The sequence below is a fragment of the Falco biarmicus genome, chromosome 5, assembly GCF_023638135.1.
Source record: "Falco biarmicus isolate bFalBia1 chromosome 5, bFalBia1.pri, whole genome shotgun sequence".
Classification (NCBI taxonomy): Eukaryota; Metazoa; Chordata; class Aves; order Falconiformes; family Falconidae; genus Falco; species Falco biarmicus.
The window spans coordinates 48,882,918-48,907,221 of NC_079292.1; the positions used below are offsets into that span (position 1 = coordinate 48,882,918).

At 38.8% G+C, this 24,304-nt stretch overlaps 1 long non-coding RNA gene across 1 annotated transcript in view; it reads right to left on the reverse strand.

The window, feature by feature from the left end:
- Positions 1-3,264: 3,264 nt before the first annotated feature.
- The window catches only part of LOC130150612 (uncharacterized), a 61,635-nt gene continuing 40,595 nt past the window's right edge, over positions 3,265-24,304 (reverse strand). The window contains exons 2-3 of the long non-coding RNA XR_008822295.1: positions 10,921-11,032; positions 3,265-3,782 (exon numbers count right to left, since the gene is read on the reverse strand). This is a non-coding gene — a long non-coding RNA (uncharacterized LOC130150612). The remainder of the gene's footprint in view (positions 3,783-10,920; positions 11,033-24,304) is intronic.

The following is a 24,304-nucleotide window of genomic DNA, read 5'->3' on the forward strand; positions in this document are numbered from 1 at the left end:
TTTAATTTTGCTATGAAACTATTTTGGAGCTACTTCAGATCTGATTAAGTTGCTGTCTGAAGTTAGCAAGAAAATTCCACTGCAGAGAAAACAAAATAACCTAATTTTTGTCTATGAAATTCTGTAGTGTTGCTGTCCTGTATCTTTTTTCAGTTTATATCAGAATTCATCTGACCAGATATTTCTATTTCTTTGTCCTGCCTGGCTGAGAACTGTCAGTATGCAGTATGTATCCCAATATCATGGGAGTGAAACTGGATGCATTTTATGAAAATTTCCTCTCCTTGCATCGGATTCATACCTAGTTATATAGCATTTATCATAAATTGGCCCTAGTCCCATAACTACATGACTACAGAATTTATGTCTCTTCCTTGAGGTTTTGGGGGTTTTTTGGTTGGTTGGTTGGTTTTGGTCAGGTTTTTTTGCATTATATTTTAACACAAGCATGTAGGTACTTACAAGGCCTTCTGCAAATGAATGAAAACATATGCAAATGGACAATCTGGTGTACCTTTGTAGAGACATAAGGAGGTACAATAGCTTGAAATTCACATTTCTGTTTGCATTTGCCCTCCAATTTATTGAAAATACCCAGACAGAATTTGCTGATTTGTGTATTTATCAATCCTAACAGGCTGCACACAGAACCTTTTGAAGCCAAACCAGCCATTAGCAGCTGGAAGAACAGTGCTAACTGCTGTACTGTGTAATAGCTTTTACAGATTAACTAGAACAAACAGCCTGATCCTTCAGTATGGAAATTCTACCTCTGTCAACATTCACAGGGCACTGAGTTTATTTGTATTAGGTTTGAAAATGTACAAGATGTGCCACTTGTTACATTCATGTAGTATATTCATATGTCATGTTAAAAGTAAGGAGCTTCAAATTACATTTGTTAACAGCTAAAGGTAGCCAAGATTTTAAAGATTTTTTTAAAAAAGATTTTCCTTTTCTTGTGAACCTTGTAAATCTTTTTGTCTGTAGTGGGAATGGGCAAGCCAGAAACCAAAATGTTTACTTCCTGCACAAGTTCTTTCCAGGTACCTGCTTTGAAGTTTTACAAAGGTTCTTCTGAATATTCAAAATTAAAAAGAGGTGAATAGTAATCTCTGTTCACTGTTAGAACACCACTGAAAAACCATCGCCATTGGGGGAAGGAGCTCCCACTGGTCCTGAATGAAACTGTCACTGAGGTATGAAATATAGGAGACTGAATCCATAATCCGTATTATTAGTAGATTTTGTGACAGCATTCTTCTCCCCTGTTTATGAAATTGCATGCCCTTCTTGTGATTTACTGCTATGTTAATCCATGAGATCAGATGAGGAGTTAGGAACACGGCTATCCCCAATAATAAACTCAACAACTTAACTACAAGTCAGCCCTCAGATTTTTAACTGATTAGACCATGAAAATGTAGAGGGAACAGGAATGCTGACTAACAGAGGAAAGCAGCGCTGGCATACTGTGACCATGAACCTCTCGGTCAGGAGAGTCCAAGCTGGATGGGGTGAGCAACAACAAAGTCTTGACTCCTTGTACAGTTTGTGAGGACAGCTACAATTCCTGACATGGAAAGCCTGATAAGTGCAGTATCCATAACAGCATTGTGGAGACCACGCTCTGACCTGCTTGTACCTGCCAAGAACTTATTAGCCAAGCCCCACAATTTTTCAGCAAAATAAAGGGCTGAGAAGCAAGGCATGGAGGCAGTAACATCCTCCACAGATTTATCTATTTAGAAGCTAGACCTCTTGTGTAAAGCAACTGCTTTGCCTTTCTACAGCTGGTGGAAAAGATGACACCTCAAAAGAGCACTTAATTCCACTTACTTCAGACATACTTTAGCTAGCTGGATTGTCCTCCAGAGGTTAGTCTCCCTCCATTGACCACAGAAAGAGCTTCAGTAACTTCTTTACACTAGATGTCTAACTTTTAAATTGCTGAGGTTAGTAAGCTGAATCCCATTTCGATCCCACAGCTTCAGAAAGGTGGGGAGCTGTCTTGAATGATCGTTTGTTTCGTTATTTTGCCAGGGCTGTGCCTGAGCAGATGTTTCTATTGAGCTGTCCACAATAACTCCAGTGCTTGCCATTAATTTAAAACTCAGTCATGTGTGAGTAGTTTAGATTGTTCCTCCCAAACGTCCATTACCTTTGTTCTGAATTTTATCTATTTAAACTAATACAGCTATGCCTTGCTTTCTCTAAATGGCTGTGGAAACAGTATAAATAATCTGAGTCTAACCCATGATGCTTTTTAAAAACCTATGTGTGCTAGTAGTACACATGAGAAACTTTCTTGACTCAGGTTTTCACTGTAGATGCAAAGAATAACAGAGGTGCAGGTTTGGGTGATGAAATTAATGGATTCACTATTAAATACCCAGTAGTCTTCATCAGAAATTCTGATATTAAACGATATTCTTTAAAAATATATAAACACACCTTGTGTTCATCATCAGACCACAAATAAATATTATCCGGAGACATGAAACCAGGCCAGATGGATCACAATCCCAAGAGGCAGTTAAACATAAATTAATTAACATTCAAATTAAAATAATTACAATTCTGATCACATACAAATATTGAGCTGTCAGATCTAAGCTTTGTTTGGAAATACAGCATTTGACTGTATTGACGGATGGAAGAATCAGAGTAACTATTGACTTGAAAGCTCAAAGTCTATTAAACACATCATCTCTGGATTCCACCCTGTGTTCACTGACACATCTGAGAGACATTTGGTTAATGATTTGGTCTTGATGATATATTTAGTGTAATCTTTTCCACAATGTGATTAACTGTACCGGAAATGCAGATGAAAAGGTGTATTCGGTGTTTTGCAAAGGGTCACACATGGGGAGCATTACCTTCAGCGTTTGTAGCTATCTAGGCACAGGAAGAGATAATTCATACTCCGTGGTAGACTTCCAGGGCTTTTCACACTACATGTAAGGACCATACATAACAGATTTCAGAATAAAACCTAATCATCTCATCATGCAACCCAGAGGCAATAACAATCCCTGATCATTAAGGAAGGGGAGCAGCAACTCATTATATGGCACTTAATATGAAGAGTTGAAGGATATGACTACCATGAGTTCTCACTTAGGTTCCATCCATAATAGAGGTCAGACACGTAAGAGTAACCTGATTCTGCAGAGAGAGGCATACATATGAATGCTCACGTGCACAGGCAGACAGGCACACGCAGCCCGTTGTGAATGGCATAACTGAAATCAATGGGGCTACTCACAGGGTCTATGATTTATTTACTCACTCTCTGGTTTCTCTAAAATGGTCTAGTAGCAAGACTGGTCTAAAAGCAGTCGTCAAGTGCATTTACATTCATTACATTGATGTAAAAAGGCCTCAGTTTAACTAGGAATAAGGTCCAGGGTACATTAAGTTAAAAACATACATAAATCCTTGCACAATCGGAGCTTAAGGGCGTTATGCAAAAGGTGGTGCTTTCAAATGAAGTAATTAGATATAAGCAGTTAGCATAATTCATGTTGCTAAACAAATATGAATAATGCAAGAAATGTATATTTAAGAAAAATTACTCTGAAAAAACTCATTACTTTCTGATTGTTATTTCTTCTGTGCCGTTTCCTACTTCACTCTTTTGTAAGTACATGTTGATACCTTCCAGGCCAAGGAAAATGAAAGCATGTTATTCTCTTTGCTTTAAATTTCTGATCCGTAATTTCATTGAGCAGGAAGTCTTCCTCTCCCCTTATTCTCTCTCCAACAGGATGTGTCTTCTAAGAAAGACAGAAGACAAATTTAGTTACCATTGAATTTCTTATGGACTTCCCATGCACCTTTCCCAGCACAGAACTGCTGATGAGAAACAAGGATGTCTACCCTCCTTCCTGCACCGCTACACAAGGAGGACAGGTCTACGCTCTGTGACTGCAATTGCACATGACACAGTCCTCTCTCGTGTCCACACTGTGACAGTAGCTACCCATGCATGAGCCATTTACCACATTCACAAAATATTTATTCTTCATATATACATTTGGCCCTTCTTGTGGAAACATTATTATGATGGTTTGCCATTCATGGGCTGGATGCAGTGGAAGTTTGGAAAATGGTCACATCTCCTCACATATGGAGAACATACATGAATTAATATATCTGCTAAAGGCATAAATTGAATCCATTTGTGTTCTATCAGTCACCAGTTACTAATCATGAACAGACTGGTCTCAATTTGGCCTATTAGATAGTGGTTTAGCTTGCTGGCATTTTTTCATTCTCCTCACCACTTTTTGACAAAAAGAATCAGACAGGGCAAAAATTACAGTGCTGTACCCATACTGATAGAATCAAAACTAAGGCAGCAGCCTTTCCCAGTCTGGGCAGGGTTACAGTGGCACTGAAGTATGTAAACACAATTATATGTGTGTTTACATACTTATCACTAGAAGATATTCCTAAACTGGAGGGGAATAAACTACTGGAGTGTGCATATTTATGATACTGAACCTATACCCACCCTAGTCAAGCTATATTAGTAAAAATACCACTATGTCAGCATATAGGAAAGTAAAACCTATAGGGTTTGGCAGCTTAATAAACTGGTATAATAAACCCTATATATGCCATAGCTGTCACAATTGCAAAGGAATATGTACCAGCTTAAACCACCTCTGTTGAAGTTTAACTGATCACATTTCACTTTGCAAACGGACTGGTTAAGCATATGCACATGGGCAGTTAGTGCAGCTCATCAAAGTTGAAACTGAGTACACCTATAGCTAGGCTGTCCAAAACGTTCAATTGCATGTCTCTATCTTTCATTACAATGGTGTGGGAAGAGCTAATGCCAGATTTTTATCTCTACCTGGACCAGTTGTGAAGAATGCTTCGCCAGCATACTTTGTAACTAACCAGCATGACAGTTTCAAGTTTTCAGGTTACAAGAATTAACAACTCCAAGAAGGGTGCATAGAACTGCCAGAGGCTGAAAGCTCAGATACTTAGTCCTGGCTGTTTAAACACACTGTTTATTAATTTTGATCACAGTTGTGGAGCAAGTATCGTATTTGGAAGGCCAGTACAAAGTACTGTTCTGTATTTTGTTGCCTTAACTGGGTATTCTCCAGGGAGCTCAATTCCACAGTAACGGCAATGTCCAACCCAGACGGACACCTGAGCTGCAGTAAGAAAAGCGGAGATCCACGAGAACAAATGGCCAGATTTAAACAACAGAGTTACAGCTGCAGATCCTAGAAAACTGGCATGGATCACATCCAGCACATTCATCCAGCCTATCACAAGTAATGTTACACAAAGATGACTAAGGGACTGGAGCATCTGACATAACGAAGAGAGGCTGAGAGAGCTGGGACTGTTCAGGTTGGAGGATCTGGCCTCCAGCAGAGAAGATGGAGTCAAATTCTTCTCAGTGGTGCCTAATGAGAGGACAAGAGGCAATGGGCACAAATGGAAGTACAGGCCATCCCACTTAAATGGAGAAAAAAAAGAAAAGAATCATGTAAGAGAGGTCAGACACTGGACCAGGTTGCCCAGAGAGGCTGTCGTGTCTTCATTCTTGGAGATACTCAAAACTCAGCTGGACACAGGCCTGGGCAACCTGCTCTAGTTGACCCTACTTTGAGCAGGGAGGTGGACTAGATGATCTCCAGGGGTGCCTGCCACCCTCAACCATTCTCTGATTCTGTGACTCCACATTGACATGCTTCAAAGTGAGAGCTAATTTGTCTCTGGATCTAGAAATATTGTTTCTTTCCCTTCAGTTACCTTCTACTTTGAACTTTTATATCAGTGCTGCCGTTTGTCCAGACTGTGATTATTTCCCTCTACTATCCCACTGACTTCACAGGGAATTAGACCATGTTCTAAAGAACGTGTTAAGGTGTCAAAGATGCCCATTATCTCCACTGAGGAAATAGTGGGAACAAGATACTTAGCCCACCAGTGAATTTCGGTGAATTCAGCTACATTTCTAAAAACTTTTAAAAACATTTTTATCCTTACATATAGCTGGTCTTAATAGTTTCCTGACCTAATTCAAATTCTTCTGTGGCTAAGAATTCATCCCCTTTGTGAATCTGCAGCTTTAGTCACAGTATTTATTCCATTCACTACTTTCCATTTTCTATATTATCTGTTGTGGCCAAAGTTATCTTTTAAAAGATGAATGTTTTACAAGCTTTTGTTAACTCTGTACATTGACTCTTGTTTTCCCTCTTTACTTCATCCCCCACTTCCACCTACATTTTCTTACAGTTTCTGTTTTCCTGACAAGGTAGAATTTCTTTAATAACCACAAGACCCCTTTAAGCATGAAAAAAACATCTGCACTGCAGCCGAACTTGTACTATAGGAGTCAAAGTTGATTTTGATTCTGAGAGGAACCAGTCTGAGATTTTGAAGATCTTTGCATGAACTGACTGCATGCCAAGGAATTGTGAAAAATTCACACTGGGGCACCTCAATTAGAAGATATAGTATAGTCTTATTATATACTCTCTCTATATATGAGAGAGACAGAGTGCAAGAGATTGAGCATATGATTATATACATACATATACATAATATGAATATATAACCATACTTCATTCATATATATACACACAAATATATATATATGAATATATGCACACAAACTTCACTCAGTTCTAATTACAATATAGTTCATTGATTTTGGTAAATGTTGCCATTATTTCCCTGTAATGAAAACTCCTCTGCATAACTGATTAGAAGGCAATATTGGATACCGCCAACCCCTCTTTACTGTACTGCAGGTGTTAATGCACCTAGAAGTGCTGTACTTCCATGAATTAAATTTTCCCTCAGGAAAAAAGGAAGTATTTGTTCTTCATTAGCATTTTTGCTAGATGGGATCCCACAATCCAGACTCAGGAACAAATGAGGCATTTACACTCATCACTGCAGATGCAGTATATTTGTAAAATAGACTTTTAAGAAATGTAAATTAAGCAAAAGCTATGAAAACACATGCAGACAGGAAATAATCCCAAACTACTGATAAGAGTGCCACTCCTCTTTGGCAGAGTGCTCTCCTGGAAAACCCCACGGTGCAGGGCTTGAAGTCGTCAACCTGACTGCACTTGGCTGGCAGCAACCACAAACCCCTGCAGCTGAATGCCTGTGAGTTTTTAGTAATCTATATGAAACAGGCTACTGCTTTCAAGCATTCTTTGGTGGCTCACTGCTCCCATCACAGATTCACTCCACTAACCTATCTTGTAACCTTGGCAGAGAGGGCAATTTGTGGCGGCACAAAAGCTGACTGTCTCCTTTAGTCCTGAGGGTGGTTTTCCAGGCCATATTATAAGGGTAGTGTGGCGAATTTTTTATGGAAAAGCATCTCTTCAGACAGAATACATTCAGGCTGAGAGGCTGTTAATTCACCCAATGTCATGAGCAATGTGTTTGTTTAATTACATTCCCAGGCTAATAAAGATCTCAGTTGGATGAGTCCTCATTCACTCCTCTCACGCTGACATCGCCCCCCCTGCACCCCACCCCCCCATCCCCCCACCCCCGGCTATTCGCTAATGATGGAAAGGCCCTTAAATGTGGTCAGGTATCTCCTTCAAAGAGTAATTTACTGTAAAAATCAGCAGGCTTGATCCTGGATAGCATGTCACTCAGAGTACCAAGGAAAGACTGTGCATGAAATCAAAGATGGTGGGAGTTATGGAATCCTATTCTCTAGGAAATTTCAGTGTTTCGATATATGCCTTACTTCTCATCAGAAACTTCCAGGAGAATATGAAGTTCAAAAATAAATACTAACTATTAAGCATACTGAAGCATTTATTTTCCAGGAAAAAGCAATCTTCTTAATTTATGTAGTACATGATACATTGTGGAATATAGTATAGAAGATAATATTGTAATATGACTGAAAAGCCTAAACAAAAGGAGCTAGGAGTAAAAATAAAGTATTTTTATGTTATCAGAACAACTCCTTTGAAAGATTTACCCCAGAGGATTTCATTAGAACTGATTTATTCACTCAAAATTCCATATTTCCATTTCAATGAAATTGTGTTTTCAGATAGAAAGTTTTCCTCATTTTTTTAATCAGCTCTCTTCAACATTTTGTTAAACCTGAAAGCATACTGCTCAATCTTTTCTACCTGGAGGGAAATGCTCAAGTCCAAGACACATTTAATTTGGTAAAACTTAGAGATACTTAAAATATATCTTAGCACATTGTGCACATTCCTTGTCAGAAAGCTATCAAAATGAATTTTGTTTTAAGCCATTGCTGAGGAATTTTTATTTAATAAAACTCCACTCAGTGACCTTAAACACTACATTTTCAGTCTCAATTTTATGTGTCTCACAAAGGCGATTTCTGAATTCCTTGAAAAACTTCACAGACTGAGAGTCCAAGCTACTATTTGTGTTGCTTGCCACAGGTATATATTGTTAGAAATTTAACACTGTTGCTAAATGCTCCCTTTCATCACACTCTCATGAAATATTGATAATACGCCCTGAAGAGGTCAGACCTTGTTCCTACGCATTATTTTTTTCTGTGAAGCTGTCATAAAATCCTTTTTTCTTACTTTATTATTTCATCGGTAACATCCTGAGCCCTCTATTAATTTTTTATGCATGTACACTGTTTTCTTTCATTAGGCATAGTTCAGGTCTCCTGCAAGGGCTGGTCCATGGCACACAGATGAGGAAGGAGAAGCCATTTGAAGTTGTTGATGAGTGGTTTGCTTCCCTCACCTGACTCACCTGACAGGTGCTCGTTCCTGTCACCACATCACGGTTCATTTTCCCACTGGCTTTCCCACTGGCGCGGCAGTACCACAGTGCAGTGTGGCACTGCACTGACTGCGGGGTCACTGAAATGTAGGGTTGTTTTGGGGAGGGTCCTTCTTTTAACCGTTTCTGTCATGTGCAGTATGGCCCCATCAACTACGCCTTCCATAGCACTGAGGGTGTGAGGGAAAGGCATCAGCAGTGGGATGGATGGCGGATGAATAAATACTCATAAGCCAGCTTTGCTGCCAAAACCCAGCTGCCCCTGAAGTATGGCTTCAGGCAGCTTTGCTAATGTTATGGTAATTGAGGCTTTGGAAGAATAAGGGCTACTTGTCAGCTATTTAATTTTCAGGTTTGTGCTTGACCAGTGTTAAGTAAAATGATACAGGCTAAACAGATCAACCAACCCTGCATCCTTTGCCCAGAACTGATTTAAATAAAACATTTGGCTGGTGCAAATCAAAGGGATCCCATGACCTTTTGGAGGAAGTGGAATGGTCTAGTGAAAGGGAGGAATGCAATGGAAAGAGAAGTAGGTGACCATGGGAGATATGAGAGCCCTCTTGAAACCAACATGAGATTCCTTGTTAGCTTCAAGAGGACAAAGACAACACACTGGTGTTTGCTCCTTGCCCTGAAAGGGCTGCTGTGTCTTCTTTTATAACTTTTCTAAATAATTCCCTACATGGTTACAGCAATTTTAAGAGAGAATAAGTGTGTAGATACAAATCCTCAGTGACCCCAGCATGGTATACCACAGCTGAGGGGACTGGCTTTTTGCCATCTCTTGTGCTCATTCAGGCTCCAGGATAATGTGTCTGTGAACTGCCTGTTTGTCTTTTGTCAGACAAAAAGCATTTTACTCAACACAAGGTGACTCTGTGTTGGAGTTTGTAGCTGATAAAAAATTAATTAATAACCAGACCAAAACTTTATGGTTGCTTAAGGATTAGTTATCATGTACTGCACAGAAAGAAAGTAATGGGGCCTTCCAAAGAGGAAAGGAAAAAATAATAAAAATGGTTGGAGACAGAAGCCAGGCAAAAACAAAGCAGAAATTAGGTACAAATGATTAACAAATGACTACATCAAATATCTTGTACTGTGACTTTGACCTCCCCTGGCCTCCCATGTCCTTCACACTTAGGAAACATTTCTAAATAGAAAACCAGTAAAAAGTGATTTGGATTCATTAGAACTTGAAACTTCAACATAATGAATTTCAATTTAGAAGACTCCAGAAAAAAAAAAGAAAAAAAAAGAAGGAAAAAATCCACAACACCAAAATCAAAGCACTAAACAACATTTTCACAAAGCTAATTTTGTGACAAAACAGTCTGAAATGGCATGCCAGAATCTGTTCGCCTGTCAGCTCTGCTGCTGTGTAACTTACAAATACGCTATTAGCATTCTAGCACCTCATCCTAGCACTTACTTTCATAAAAAATTAGCCCTGCACTCAAGATGTGCACACATGTCTTTTTGTGACGTAGCAAGGCTGATTTAAAAACTGGAATTCACAGTAACCCAATAAAAATGAGGGCTGTAAATTAACTGGGCATAATATGGTCTTCACATTTCTCCAGAGTCCTTGAATAAACTACAAAAATAAATGAGGAAGAAATGTAAGTGCAAAGAAACAGCCTTTTCTTCAGATGGTCTGCATTTCTAACTGAAAATTTTGGCTGGCATTAGTTGGTGGGAGCATGAAACACACAGCATGAAAGGTCAATAAATGAGTCTAACACATGGAAAAAATGCCTTACTGGAGAAGTTGATGGGCACCATCAGATTTAGAGTTACATATTCTGCTTGTTTACCCATTCCAAAACCCTTTCTAACTGTTTAGTGATACAAGTCCATCACATTGACTGACAAGGTCCTAACCAGTTCAGGTTCCAAATCAGGAGATATAGGAGAAAATTTGTTAGTACTTAATGTCTGTCAGTTCACATAACTGGTAGAAAACCTGTATTTGTAAAAGAATAATGCTGAAAAGAAAATACCCATTTCATTCTGCAACACTAATAGGCTGTGCCAGGGGTATTTTAATGGCTTGGAAAATGTTAGTGTTATGAGAAGAGACAAATAACAAAGAAGCTTTACAAAACATACCTGAATCATGGCGACACTTCACATTCATCTTGTTCTGTTTTATTTAACAATTCACAATCATTGTATTTTAGGCTGGTTTTTGCTTAGCCTCAGGGCAATTCTCTGCTGACTTCTACAATACAAAATGAATGTATTTATTTAGATGGTGAGGTCTCCAGGGGCAAAGACTTTCTCTTATCATGTGTCTTCTACTGGACCTGGCACAATGGGTTTTGTCTTGATGGTGCTGTAATACAAGCAAGTAGCATATCTGAAAGCCAGAAGGTGCACAGCAACCACCCACTTTCACCTCCAAAACAAGATGGCAGGGGCTTAGAAGGATCCAAGTCCTGCTTGCTTAGGAAGCAAGTGTGAACTACACAGTGTAAGGAGTTTAATGGCTTCCTACATAACAGAGTCATTCATCAGTAACGACGGGAATATGAAACCTTTTGCATTCATTCCACAACCACAAGCCACTCACTAATAATAACAATAATGGATAATACTAGAAGCAAGTGAAATATATTTGATTTCCTTTGATTTCGTCCTTCTCAGAAACTCAGCAGTTTTTCTGTATGAAATCTGGTGGTTACATTAAACTGCATTTTCAATAGTGTTTAAATTAAAACTATGCACCCAGATGCCAGCTGAGAGTCTTTATTCAATGGGTCTGATGATAAAATGGATGAAAGCCCAACTCATGGATGTAGGAAGCCAAGGTCTCCCAGCATGACAAAGGCCTTGCTCTATATAATAAAGTAATTTTTTTTAGATAACCTTTTGTTTTCATTATCTGTACACAGCTTTGATCTGTTTTATTTTATTACTTTCCACATTTAAGTTCTCAAGGATTGCAGCTTTAGCTTAGCAAGAAGCCCTGCAGTTTCTGAAGCACAGTGAAGGGTTTTGAGCAGGGGATCATCACCTGCTTTGCAGCTTTCGTTGAAGTCACTCTTCAGCCATCTGAAGAGTAAGAAATACCTAACAAAAACCCAGAAGTTGCCAACTCAGTGTCTGTAACATCTTTTTCCTGACTTATCTTCCAAGTCAAATTCAAATTCAAAACCATTTCAGTAGACTGGTCCTTAAGTGATATAGATCAGTGCAACTTCACTGATGCTAAAGAAAGAACCTGGACTTAACAGCAGTTAAAATTAGGGCCTGTTCTCTTTATATTACAGTGGCTGTATTTACATTGGCAAGCCGTATGGCACATGGAGCAGGAGGAGCATGGATCTCAACATACAGAGTGAAATGGAGATACAGAAGAGCAAATGCCCATAATGCGTGATACAGGGATTTTACTTCGGGTCAGTTTTTCCCACAGAATGAATACCCAGTGGCAACTAGCATACAGCAGGGGTGCTGCTGGAGGCTTGGCATACAGTGGAGTGCTGGGTAATTCTGGTTTAGTTTCATCTTAAAGTATTCTGCTTTAGGTGCTTCAAGATTACATCAACATATAGACCAAAGCATGTTTAGGTGAGATGACTGGGAAATCTGTTTCAAAAGCACAGTCCTGATATGAGCAAACATAAATCAACAGCATGAATCAACACTGTAAATCTAGGGTGTTCTCTTAGAGCAGATAAACAGACCTCAAATTTTGAAATGTGTCCCTTTGGGACTGCACCAACTATCTGTGTTATTATAATCTTGAATATTCTTCAGAAGACCATTCTGACCCACAGCCATATGGACTTAATCTGCCTTCAGCATTCTGAACATTTTTTGGGCAAACATTTGTTCATTTATGAAATTAATTTTCATATTCTCCAAGGATGTGCAACATGGAATACAATAATAATGTGATACCTCACTATCTGCTTCTTATTAGGGGCACAGGGCATAGTTTCAGGCTCAAACTCAGGGTACCTGCTTCAATGCCTAGAATTGGGTGGAGAGAATACTGCCAATGCCCTTAACAACAATTAAGTTTCCTCCTAATGAATTCTGTTTCACTGTACTAAAGTCCTATTGTAAGCAGAATAGATGTCTTTAGACCATTTTTTTGATTCAGCCATTAATTGTTGAATTAATCAAACCAAATTTAGGTTCCCTCAAGCTTTAAGTTTAGCATATAACAAAGGCAGACTGCTTTGCCAAAACTAGACTTCCAAAACGGGTGGACTTTGTGTGTGTCAGCCAAATTTTTGAGCATTACATTTTCACACTTAACCTAGGCAAGCCAGAAAAGACAGAGAAAAAAGCCAAAAAGTGAGGGATAAACCAAAGACATTTTGAGGAAGCAGAAGATGTTTATGTATTTGTAAAATATCCTGTTAAAAAAAAAAAAAAAAAAAAAAAAGTCCTTTCTTAGACTTCAGTCTAGCTTGGCAAAAGAATGACTATTGGTTTTATTTCTATTGCTGCAGCATGTGGGAGGTGTCACTGTTGTGTTAAAAAGAACACAACTCTAAAGCACTTTTGCTTTGGCTGAGCATATTTTATCCAGTAGGTTAGGGAAATTTACTGCTAAGCATCACACAGCTAATGCAGAAGTTCTAAATCTCACAGCTGTCGTAGCAAAGCTTAGCTTCATGATTCAGAACACAAAATGCAAGGCTGAGAAAATATATCATGGGCAAAGGACTGAAATCCAGAAGAGCATCTTGAAAACAAGAAAATAATTTTGTAAGAATATAGGCAGTGTGGGGTTTATGTAAATATTTTGCAGAGGAATTTTCATTTAAGGAATGTGTTTAAATGAAGTTGAAAGTACCAATGCTTCTGAGAAATACTTCCATAAGCCTCAGAGTGACATGAAGTAGTATCTATTATTTCCCTTGATACACAACAAGACTTGTAGAGACTCTGTATAAGATATCAAGTGAAATAAAAAAGGCAGGCCCTTGCCACAAAGTTTGTAGCACTCAGGTATATAGGACTATCAGGAGGAGTACAACAATCCCCTCTTTTTAGGTGAGGAACAGAAACAAAGGACAATATTCTTATGGGTACACAGATTTTGACTCCAAATAATTTCATTTTTGTTGTGTACATAGGCGGGTAATGTACTGGTGATATATAATTTTTAAATACAGGCAGCTTCCATTTTCTACTCTGTCTTCTTATCAAGCAGGTCTGAGACATCCCGATTCTCCCCACACTGCAGGGCAAAGAGGGCAAGCAGGAGTGCGTCACTGGAGTAGGGTGATATTCACAGTGGCAGGGACATGGAGCAGCTGGTGGGAAAAGAACTGAATACTTAGAGCAGCTGCAGAACTTTGGATGGCACAATGGGAGAGTTAAAGACCTGGGAGGAGGAGCCGCCTGGGGCTAGCAAGTTGAGGAGGGGACTGCCTCTAAAGTCAGTTACCTAGCAGGCAACTTCACAGAGCTTGAGTAGGAAACCTAGTGCGCATGGGTAAGCGTCACCCTCACTCTCATGCACCCTCCACCCCTATCCATGTAGGTTCCACTGTGAACACTGTCAACACTTGAAACTTTCAAGTCATGTTTCTGGATGACAGGGGTTTGTGGTGGGAGACATGCTGTACACCTTCCCTTTGAAGCCAGGTCACTGTGCAGCAAAATGTTCAAGATTTGCACTAGGAGCAAGAGAGGGTGCAGCTCACCAGCCTAGCATAGTGGACACTTCCATCGGAGATGATGCCTTCTGATCTCTGCTTCAAGGAGACTTTTGGCATTTGCCAAAGCTGGTAGCACAGCTGTGTTTTGCAAGGAGCCCTGTCCTGCTGTGTTTGTGCTCAGCATGCTGAAGAGACCTGCTGGGTGAAACAAGCTGAGGAACAGCTGTGCCCAGGAGCAAGGACATGCTGAGCCACCCAGAAGCCAGAATCAGCTCTGGGTATGAGCACTTCTGTGTGCTTGGAGACCTCCACGTCACGAAAAGAGGAGGCCCCAGCAAGCTCAGGCACATCGAGGTTTAGGCAGCAGTCATAATGCTTATTTTCAAGGTTACAAATTTGTTGTAGCCCTTTTGTTTGAGGCACTAAAGTTCTTAATTGGAGTTGGCCCCAAGCAACTTGCTTGAGGTTGTGGAGCAGCAGTTCAAGGAAAGCTGGATCTTCTCAGTGCTGGTCACAGCAGAGGATGTGGTCATGGGTATGCAGAAAGGAGTCCATACAACTGCAGTGACCGGTGACAAATTAGCTCTTTTGCTCTCCAGATCCCACCATGGCAATACTGGCTTCTGCTTGTACAGGAACGAGAAGGATTTTTACCCAAACCAGTGTGTGTATATTGTGCTTGCACAGGTCAGGAATCATTTGTCCATCCTTTCTATGTTACGCAGTAGCACAATATGCTGGATTTCTGTGAGATAAGCCACTGTCAGCTTTATTAAGGAGGAATTTTGCCTTACAGATTAATGCAAGAAACAAGCCATTTTGAAACACCAGTGGATGGATTGTGGGAATGAACTTTTAAGTGCAGCTTGTTCAGGCTTGTGCTGGTATTTGGTGCTGAAAAGAGCTTTTAATGATGTCTGTGGGAAACTTCAAATAACAGCTTTAAGAATTTGCCTGACAATAAGCCTAGAGAAAATACCCTGGAATTACAAGATATTTTCCTTTCAAAATAATCACACGTAAATCATATATATTATAATGAGTAATATCACATCTTCACTCAGGAAAATTCAGTTCCTCTATCTCTAACACTTGAATCTGGGCTCAAATCACAGGTGGTAAATACTATTTGCAGTTATCGTTTTTCATGCTTTTCAGTTAGTAGTCTCTTTTTTTTCAACTTTGGTGGAATGAATAAGACAAAAATATGTATGTGCTTAGGAAATATATCTGTTTTGCCAGTCACTAAGAGTGGAAAGAAAAAAGCAAGAAAATTTATTGGAAGAAAAAAGCCAGCAATTCCAAATCAAATCAATAAAATACTTCTTACAGTGTAAGCATGGGATTCAGTTAATTCAATTAATGTTTAAAGTGTGAGCACCTACCTTGGAGCTAGTTATCTTAGATCTTTTTTCCAATTAATAGACTGTACTAAACACTTTTAAGGTGAAAAAATCCAACTGATTTTAGATGTGTACTTTAGGGAGAAAATAATTTGCCTCTTGTTTCTTTCCACTGATCATGAAATGATGTCTTACAACTAGGCATCTATCTTTAGTCTGATGAGTTCTATTTTAATTAACTAACAAAACCAAGCTCCATTGAATATAAGCAACAGTTGGGATTTTGAAGTGTTTTATCTGAAGGGTTTTCAGATAAACAACAGAAGTTGTTTTTTTGTTGGGCTTTTTGCATTCCTGTGAAGCATTACGCTTGTACCACAGCTGGCTATGGCTGGGATGGACTCATGTTTCTGAATGCAGTAAAACCTCATTAGTGGTTGTTCTGCTGATCCACTGAGGATAAACTACAAGCACTGGACATTAGGAATATTTTTACCCTGGGTCAGACTGGCTGAACTTTGGGATTTTTTTTACTCTCGGTGAAGTAGCAAATTTGTTCTTTTTTCTAGGCTCATCTTGAAGATTTTTATTTGAGCTCCCCTACTCTTACAGGTGTAAGATTACAAAAAAAAAAAAAAAAAAAAAAAAGATTTTCACCTCTGCTTTCCTTCCATCCTGGCCTGCTCCTGCACTATGTTACAGTTCTGGCTGGTTTTGCTCTTGTTCAGATGCTACTCTGTACTCTTGAATGTGCCATGTAGTGGTGAGGTGGTGTGATGTAGATGGGGACCCTTCTAAATTAAACTTCTTTTGTCTAACGCGGCACACTTTATGTTATATTTATATGGATCACAAAGAACTGAATTTGAGGGCTTAGATGGTCCTCTTGAGCCCTCTGTTCCGATATTCCCACAAAAGCATGCAATACAGTCAGCATAGATCTTGATCTAAAAACTCACTTAACTGCAAACTCATGAGTAGTCATATTGCCATCAATGCAATGAACTAAAGTTTGGAACTTGATTGTCAAGGGCACAGGTCAAGAAAGCACAAAATAAGGCTTTTCATAAAGCAGACATACTTTTATAATTGTAAGTATTCTATATCTTCTGATTTATTTGCCAGAAAGGTTGCATTTGGGCTCATAGTTTTTCTGTAATATTTCCTAGGCCCCTGAAGAATTAAAAGCAAATACAATAAACCTAGGAAATTCACCCAGTTTTGTGTCAGTCCTACCGACCCCCAAAGATATTTTATTTCTAACATCATCTGGATAAAGCCAGTTTCACTCCCTGTGCAAATTTCCATTGACTCAGAAGGGTGACAGCATCTGTTTTACCCACCCATTAATACCTTTGTGTGATGAGTATGAGAACAGGGCATAAAAAGGAAGAAAGACCACTGATAACTGGATAGAAAACAAATCAGAATATTGCTTGAATTAATTTGGAAGATTTCTTATGAGACCTTCATGTTAGTCCAGCATCTTCACATCATGTAAACGGAATGAAACAGCAAGAGGTGTTATGTAGGCATTGCTAAAACTCTGCTTTTCACTCTTCTGGCTTAAGTGCACAGAAAGCAGTCACAAGCTGTCGGTCTGGAGCAGTCCTCTTAGGCCCTGGAAATGGCAGGGGTATGTTCAGCATTGGACGCAGGTAGTGATGCAGAACTAAGTGACACTTTGGTCCATTGGGCAGCATGAGGTAAAGGAGGATGTCTTTTAGGTCTGGAAAACCTTCTCAGTTATGCCTGGGGACTTCAATTGTTTAATCACCACTCACAGCCACTGAGTTTGACAGAATCTGTGTATTTCAGTGTCTGAGATCTAACCAGGAATCCTCATGTAACATTAAGAGTTCATGCAGTGTACTGTTAGCTAAGTAATAGCCAATTTGGCAGCCTCATAAAGTATCATCCTTTATAAGTAGATGTTTTCATGTTTTCACTTCCAGCTTATATGTTCCAAAGCTGTGTACCATCACACGGAAGGGAGTGCTGTTTGAGACCTCTGACCATCCCCCATCCACTCAATGTCTTTCTTTCTCTTGAACAGTAGTTGGAGAAGTGGGAGGTGATGAATTAAACCTTGTTAATACTTTTGGTTGGTTTATCCTTTCCATTTTGACATTGTATCTTGTACCTGTCATTTTTATAAATGTACATAAAATTGGTTTAAGGTACAGGTTCAATTTGGCATCCAATTTTTAACCAGTGTTGCTCATAAATCATACACAGTATGTATCAGTTTTAAGAGGAATAGGCACGGATGTCCAAGGCTTATGAATTCCATGCAGCTCATAAATTCTCCTGGAAACCTGGCTTGTAATAATATGGGCATACAGTTTCCACTTCCATTTTGCTGTAACTTTGACTAAGCCTCAGACAAAACTAAAATCTGATTTACCATAAAGAGGTCATGATTTGCATCTGCTTATTCATTTTGTTAGAAACTCAGCATTACTAAGCTTGACAACATTTTTTTCTATTTTTGATTATACTGATAAAGAGGACAATGTTGCTGTACATAGATGGGATGAAGGGGAAGATTTACTTTCCTAAATTAGCTATGGAAGTTTAAATCTGAAAGCTGCAGAACCACTCTGCGTCACTGATTTCAGCAGAGCTGTGGTTTCAACGTGCATTTTTGTGCGCTGAAGTTATGTTTGTCCTTTTGCTTTTTCACATCAGTTTTCTCGTCTCTTAGGCAACTCTTAGAAAACTTCAGTGACTCTGAGAATTTTGAAGTCCTCCGCCCAGGAACCAAACAAGCACATGTCTTTTAAAGGTGACTATTGGAGAAAGGACATTTTCTCCCAGGAAGAGATCTTTGATATGACAATTCTATCCTATCAGGAAGGGTTTTACCCACAGACAGAGGCTGACCATAATTTTGAGACAGAATTGGTATTTTTGTTGTTTCTGGAAAAACGGGACATTTCTTTTACAGAAGCAGTGCTGATTCAATTAACACTAATAAAATATTTTATCAGCCTACTGAAATGCATGTGTGATGTTCAGTGCATATCTGAAGGAAAAATGGTCATTATTGACACTTTTGTGAACTCAAAACTTTCTTCATCAAAACTGTCAGGAAAAATCTAAGCATTTTCATAAAGTTGTATTGAAAACTTTTTTGTGGGAGTGGCATCAACTGAAAGTATTTTCATAAAAAAATGTTACAATACAAAACGTTTGATGATACATCTGGTGTTTATGCAATTTAAATTTTGGACTTCTGATTATGTTATATTTTTATGCTACTTTATGTCATGTAAGACTTCACTTTTTCTTATTCCCATAAAGTGTATAATCCTTTACTTTGTTAGCTATGAACTTCAAAAAAATCACCTTCCACTTGAAAGGCAAATTAACTGTTACCATTCCTCCATCTTTTCTAAGCTCTTCTTATATACACGGTACAGAGGTGTGGTACCTGGATCTTTTCTACCTGGCTTTGCAAAGTGAATCTATATTTGTTTGGTTGAAGCCTTGTAAAACTGTAGTAGTTTAGATCCAGAGATTTCTATTCACATGACAAATTTACAGAAATTATTTCATTAAGAACTTCCACTTTCATTTCACACAGAAATGATTGTATGCCTGGGATTTTTACCTCTTGAATGCTGTAACCAATGCATTTTTAGCTCTAATATGCAACATATGGGTGGAGGCTGACTTCTTGCTTTAAAAGTAGCTGCATTTTTCAGCTGCAGTCTGGGACAATGTTTGTCTTTTATTGAGCTGCTCTGCTTGTCCTTCCTAAAGTGGCATTTCCAGAATTATGGTCCTGACCTCAAGTCATGACACTTTGTCTTTTTTTTTATTTGTGACTCTTACAAGGATTTCAAGCCTAAGGGAAATTCAATTGCAGAATCAAGCTCATAGGTGGAAGCAAAATCAGGGTTTGCAAGGGAGGGAATATGACTGAAAGGGCAGTGTGGTTCCATAAACACCACTTGCAGGTGGTTTTTTTCTTCCCTATACCTAATTTGCAGACTCAGTAGCAACTTCTGTGTCAGTTAATTGTCTTTCAGAAAGATCTTCTGAGAAACTAAAGCTGATCTATGATGAAGAATGTGCAGAAGCAGGAGAGAATCGAAAGCTTTTCTCTCCTCAGCTCAGACAGGAGAGAAATTGTGGGATTGATTTCCTCAGAGCATGGACTTGTCAAGTTTACCTGCATACGCTTCCAGAATTTCTTTGTTTGAATTTGCTCTCACCAGGAAATCAAACCTTCTTAAAAGGGGTCCCTTGGTGGACTGGCATTGCTGTTACTTGGCTGCGACATTCTGCCGAAGATATTAATTACAACCAAATATTATCAACACATAGCCTTTATGTTGCTAGAATACATTGCCCTTGCCATTTCAAATCCAGTTCAAAAACAAGGCAAAGCCGATAATTTGGGAAGGTTCTGGTGTATGGAAGAAGTTTATTTTGATAGACAGTGAACGCTCTTTCACTTGCCTCAATTTAATTTGATTTTACTTATTTTTGGGATACTAGATGCTGTTCCTTTGAAATTAAACATTAATTAGAGGTAAATGTTCCTGCCAGGTCTGAAGTTCAGTCATATATTCTCAATTGATGTGACACACTGGTCTGTAGTTTACCATTTTCTGGCAACATTAGGATTTGCAGTGTGGCTTATATCCAGTGCAATAAACACATTATCTTAAGAATCAACCCAGAGTGTTCTTGCTTTATAGTTATTAGACCCATGGGATACATTAAGTAAAACCCAAATCCATTAAACAAATATTTGAATTATTGTTTTCATGTTCTACGGACATAAACTTGTACATAACCTGAAGGCAAGTTAGATAATGAAATGTTGTTATATTTGCATTTCCGATCCTTTGGTTCATCTCAAAAACTGGGAGGCCACTTCAAAGGTGGGCAAGGATTCCCTTTGCAGTATCATTCTGTCTGCTTCCAACTTGATAATGCAATTTACAGTGAAAAAGAAAGATTGAAAGAAAGCAAGAAGTAGAGGATTTTTGTCTCAGAAAGAACATTTAGATGATCTGATATAGTGAGAACTGTAGGTTAAATTGTACCCTGCATAGCTTTTCCTGAGACAGGAAGGATACCATGTAAAGAATTATTCCAAAAATCCCGTATCTTTAAACAGAATATTGAGTTGAAGAGGTGTTATTTCCAGAGAAAAGTAAATATTTAAGAGGTCTATTAAACATAGTAACATATCCTATTGATAGTGGTAATGAGTTCAACAATGCCTGCAGAAACCTCTCTTGCGTGCTGTAGATCGGTAAGGCGGCTGTTTATGAGGCGGGCTGGCCGGTGGAGGAGGTCAGTGGCACTCATCCTGCAGTCCACAGCTGGGAATGGGGTCATCCCAAACCCATGGTGTTGGAAGAAGCGTTTGCCGGAGTCAAGAAGACGCTCAATATGAGTTATGCATCTTGCTCAACTTTATTAGTTTCTACCACTACTTATATAGAACCGATACACATGCATATTCGTAAAGCAGAGATATAATTGGTTAGTAGTCTTTAAACGCGCACGGTTCTCACACCCCTAATTATCATGACTAAAATAAGCATTCTATCCATGTAGCTAATTGTGTTGCTGTGCTTCAGTCTTGCGGTTTGCTACTCCCTATTTTCCCATACCGGTCCCTATCTCTCTTGGCCCTGCACCTGCTTTCCCAGCAGCTGTAGCTTGTTACAGCCACGGCCTGTTGGCACAACATAATTACTCAGTCTCAGGATTCAAGAATAGCTCAAGGCTACCTTGCTTGTTATCTTCAGCACAGCAACTTCAGTACAATTCTGATTACAGGCCTATTCTAATACCAGGCCTGGATTGTGCAGATCTTCAGAGATTCTAAGGCCATGCTTCTGCAGCCATTCTTCTACACCGTGGAGTGCGGGTCACTGCTGCTGGGGGCTTCTGCGGTTGCAGGTCTGCAGTACTACAGGCTGTTCTTATAAGCGCACAAGTGATTAGCTTAAGGACGTAGGCTTAGGTAGTATTTAATTATTAAAAATGAAAAAGAGCTACTTCATTTCCACTATAGCATGTCAATTATTTCTTTTCTAATACAGAGGGCTTAACACTTCTGATTTGGAAATTATAGGCCTGATCATTCAGCATGCTTTTTATCTGATCATGTCATCCCCCTAATGCCAACTCAGGCATGGGAGGTGAAATCAGTGTAAGAGAAAAGCTGGTACCATAAATGAACAAAAAATGAATATCCCTAGCTTAAGTGCCCAATGACTACCATAAATTTCACCTTCCTCATTTTCCTTTAAGTAAGCTTTTTCTCCTGCCTGTGTTTTGTGGAGTGAAATGTGGTGACTTAAAGCCATAAGGCTGGAAAAACAGAAGACAAACTACAAGAAAACTGAAAATACTGGGGTTTAATTGTCATTATTTTTAAACTGTTCAGCGATTTTGAAAGCAGAGGTTGATGGTATCTCCTATGACTTTAGTTGCAAAAGTAAACAACTCTGAAAGCTTTGCAAAATTTTCCCTGCAGACTTGCACCATTTTTAAAAATCTGTGTATGCAACTTGAGTAATGGCAATTCATTGTACATATTATTTTTTTTCTTGGTATGTATGCACCTATTTCTGTATTCACTTCAGTTAAAAATATTTCTGTATATGTATTTCATACTTTATTCTTTAGGAAGATTTCCTATCTAGCCTTTGTCTGTATACATACCTGCTACATATTCAATCAAAACAAACATAAGAAACGAGAAAATAATATGTTAAAGGATCTGCTGTGCAATAATGTTCATCCTTGTCTTTGCTATTAACATAATAGCAAAAGCTATCAGGTCAGGGTATTTTTTTTTCTTCTTTCTGTGAGTGTAGTCTGTACCTAATCTTTGCTCTTTCCTGAAAGGATTTGGTTTAAATATTCCCAGTAGTACAAATTCTCACATTCACAGCCTTCTACTTCTCCTTTCAAGGGAATTACTGCAGTTTTAACCTGCCTCTTGCTCCCTTTCCTAGTGCAAAGCTGTGTGATTACAGGGGAAGGGTGACAAAGCACATCAGCTCTGTCTCTTAATCCTAACAGATTTTGAAGATGAAATTTGGCAATTGTTAATTATGCATGCAGAATTCATGCTGGGAAAATCTCCTTTCAGAAAAAAGAAAAAAAAAACCAACCACAAACCCAAAAAAATAGAGAAGAAAAAATGCCGAGTGCACAGCTGGACTGTTATGTAAGATGTTTATTTCCATCAAATCTAGCCCAGTGGAGGCTAGGCAGAAAATAGGCCAAAGCTACAGTGCCATGACATCATAACATCATCAGAAAGGTCAAAGAAAACATTGTCACACTGAGTAGTACTAGTTCATAGTACTGGTAATTTTGCTCTGTGTTTAATATCTACACACACACACACACACACACACACCCGCCCCTACATATTGGACTAGAGCCTGACAGTGGTAAGCAAGCCTAGGTTGTTTTAAAACTTCCACAGAAACATGTTTGTGATAACGCACAGCAGCATGGGAACATCGCCGTGAGAAATACTCATTGTTTTGATGATGAAACTGAAAACAGGAAAAAAAACAGAGAAAAAAATTTGGTATAATGCTAAAAGTTGCATTTAGCTAAATTTTTTCTTTGGAATTTTGCCTTATGAAATTGAAACATTTTGCATACAGCACATCTAAATGAATCTACTGATTCCTTTAAAAAAAAATAACTTCATTTTTTGTTTCCTTAGTTAGTTCAAGACCAAAATAATAAATTAATTTAAATGTCATGAAACTCTTTGTTGAATAACCTCATGGTTATAAACATTTCTCCATCTCTTGCTGTATTGCTGTCAGGCTCAGAATGGCACTGATGCACAGCTGATGTCCTGTTCTGTCCTTGAGGAATTTACAATATAGCCAGGCATCCCACTACATTCACATGGATCACTTCTTCTCGTTTTATGACTAAAGTGAGGCATATATATGCTCATAGTACATAATAAATTCTACACAAAGTAAACATTTTAAATCCAGATTTATTTTAGCTTTCATGCCTTTTCATACTTGTGTCTAGATTTAAAAAACCACACAAATCAAAATCAGACAACTCTATTCACAAAAAAGATGTTAGTATATAGATACAATTCCTGGCTATAACAATAATTCTAATGTTTTTTCATACTGGTAATTGGCCACTTTTAAATCAGTTTTATTTTCTTATATTTTGTATATAATCAAAACAAATACCAGGGGCATTTTAAGTGATCATATGTAGTTATCTTGCCTTGGGTACGATAGGAAGGTACCATTAATTCATGCTTTATTCCCTGCCCTGTGTGAAGTACGTCATTTCAAGAAAGGACAGAATGTGGTGCCAACAGGCTAGTGTAGTCCATAAGAAACACCAGTGGCCTGACAGCACAAGGTGGTCAGGAGAGGTGCATCACATTTTCAGGCTCCAAGTTGCCACTGCTACACAGACAAAGCCTCCAGCTCACCTTCTGACCAAAGGCAGGCAGCCTGTTGCAGGGCCACAGGAGGGGTGGAGGCA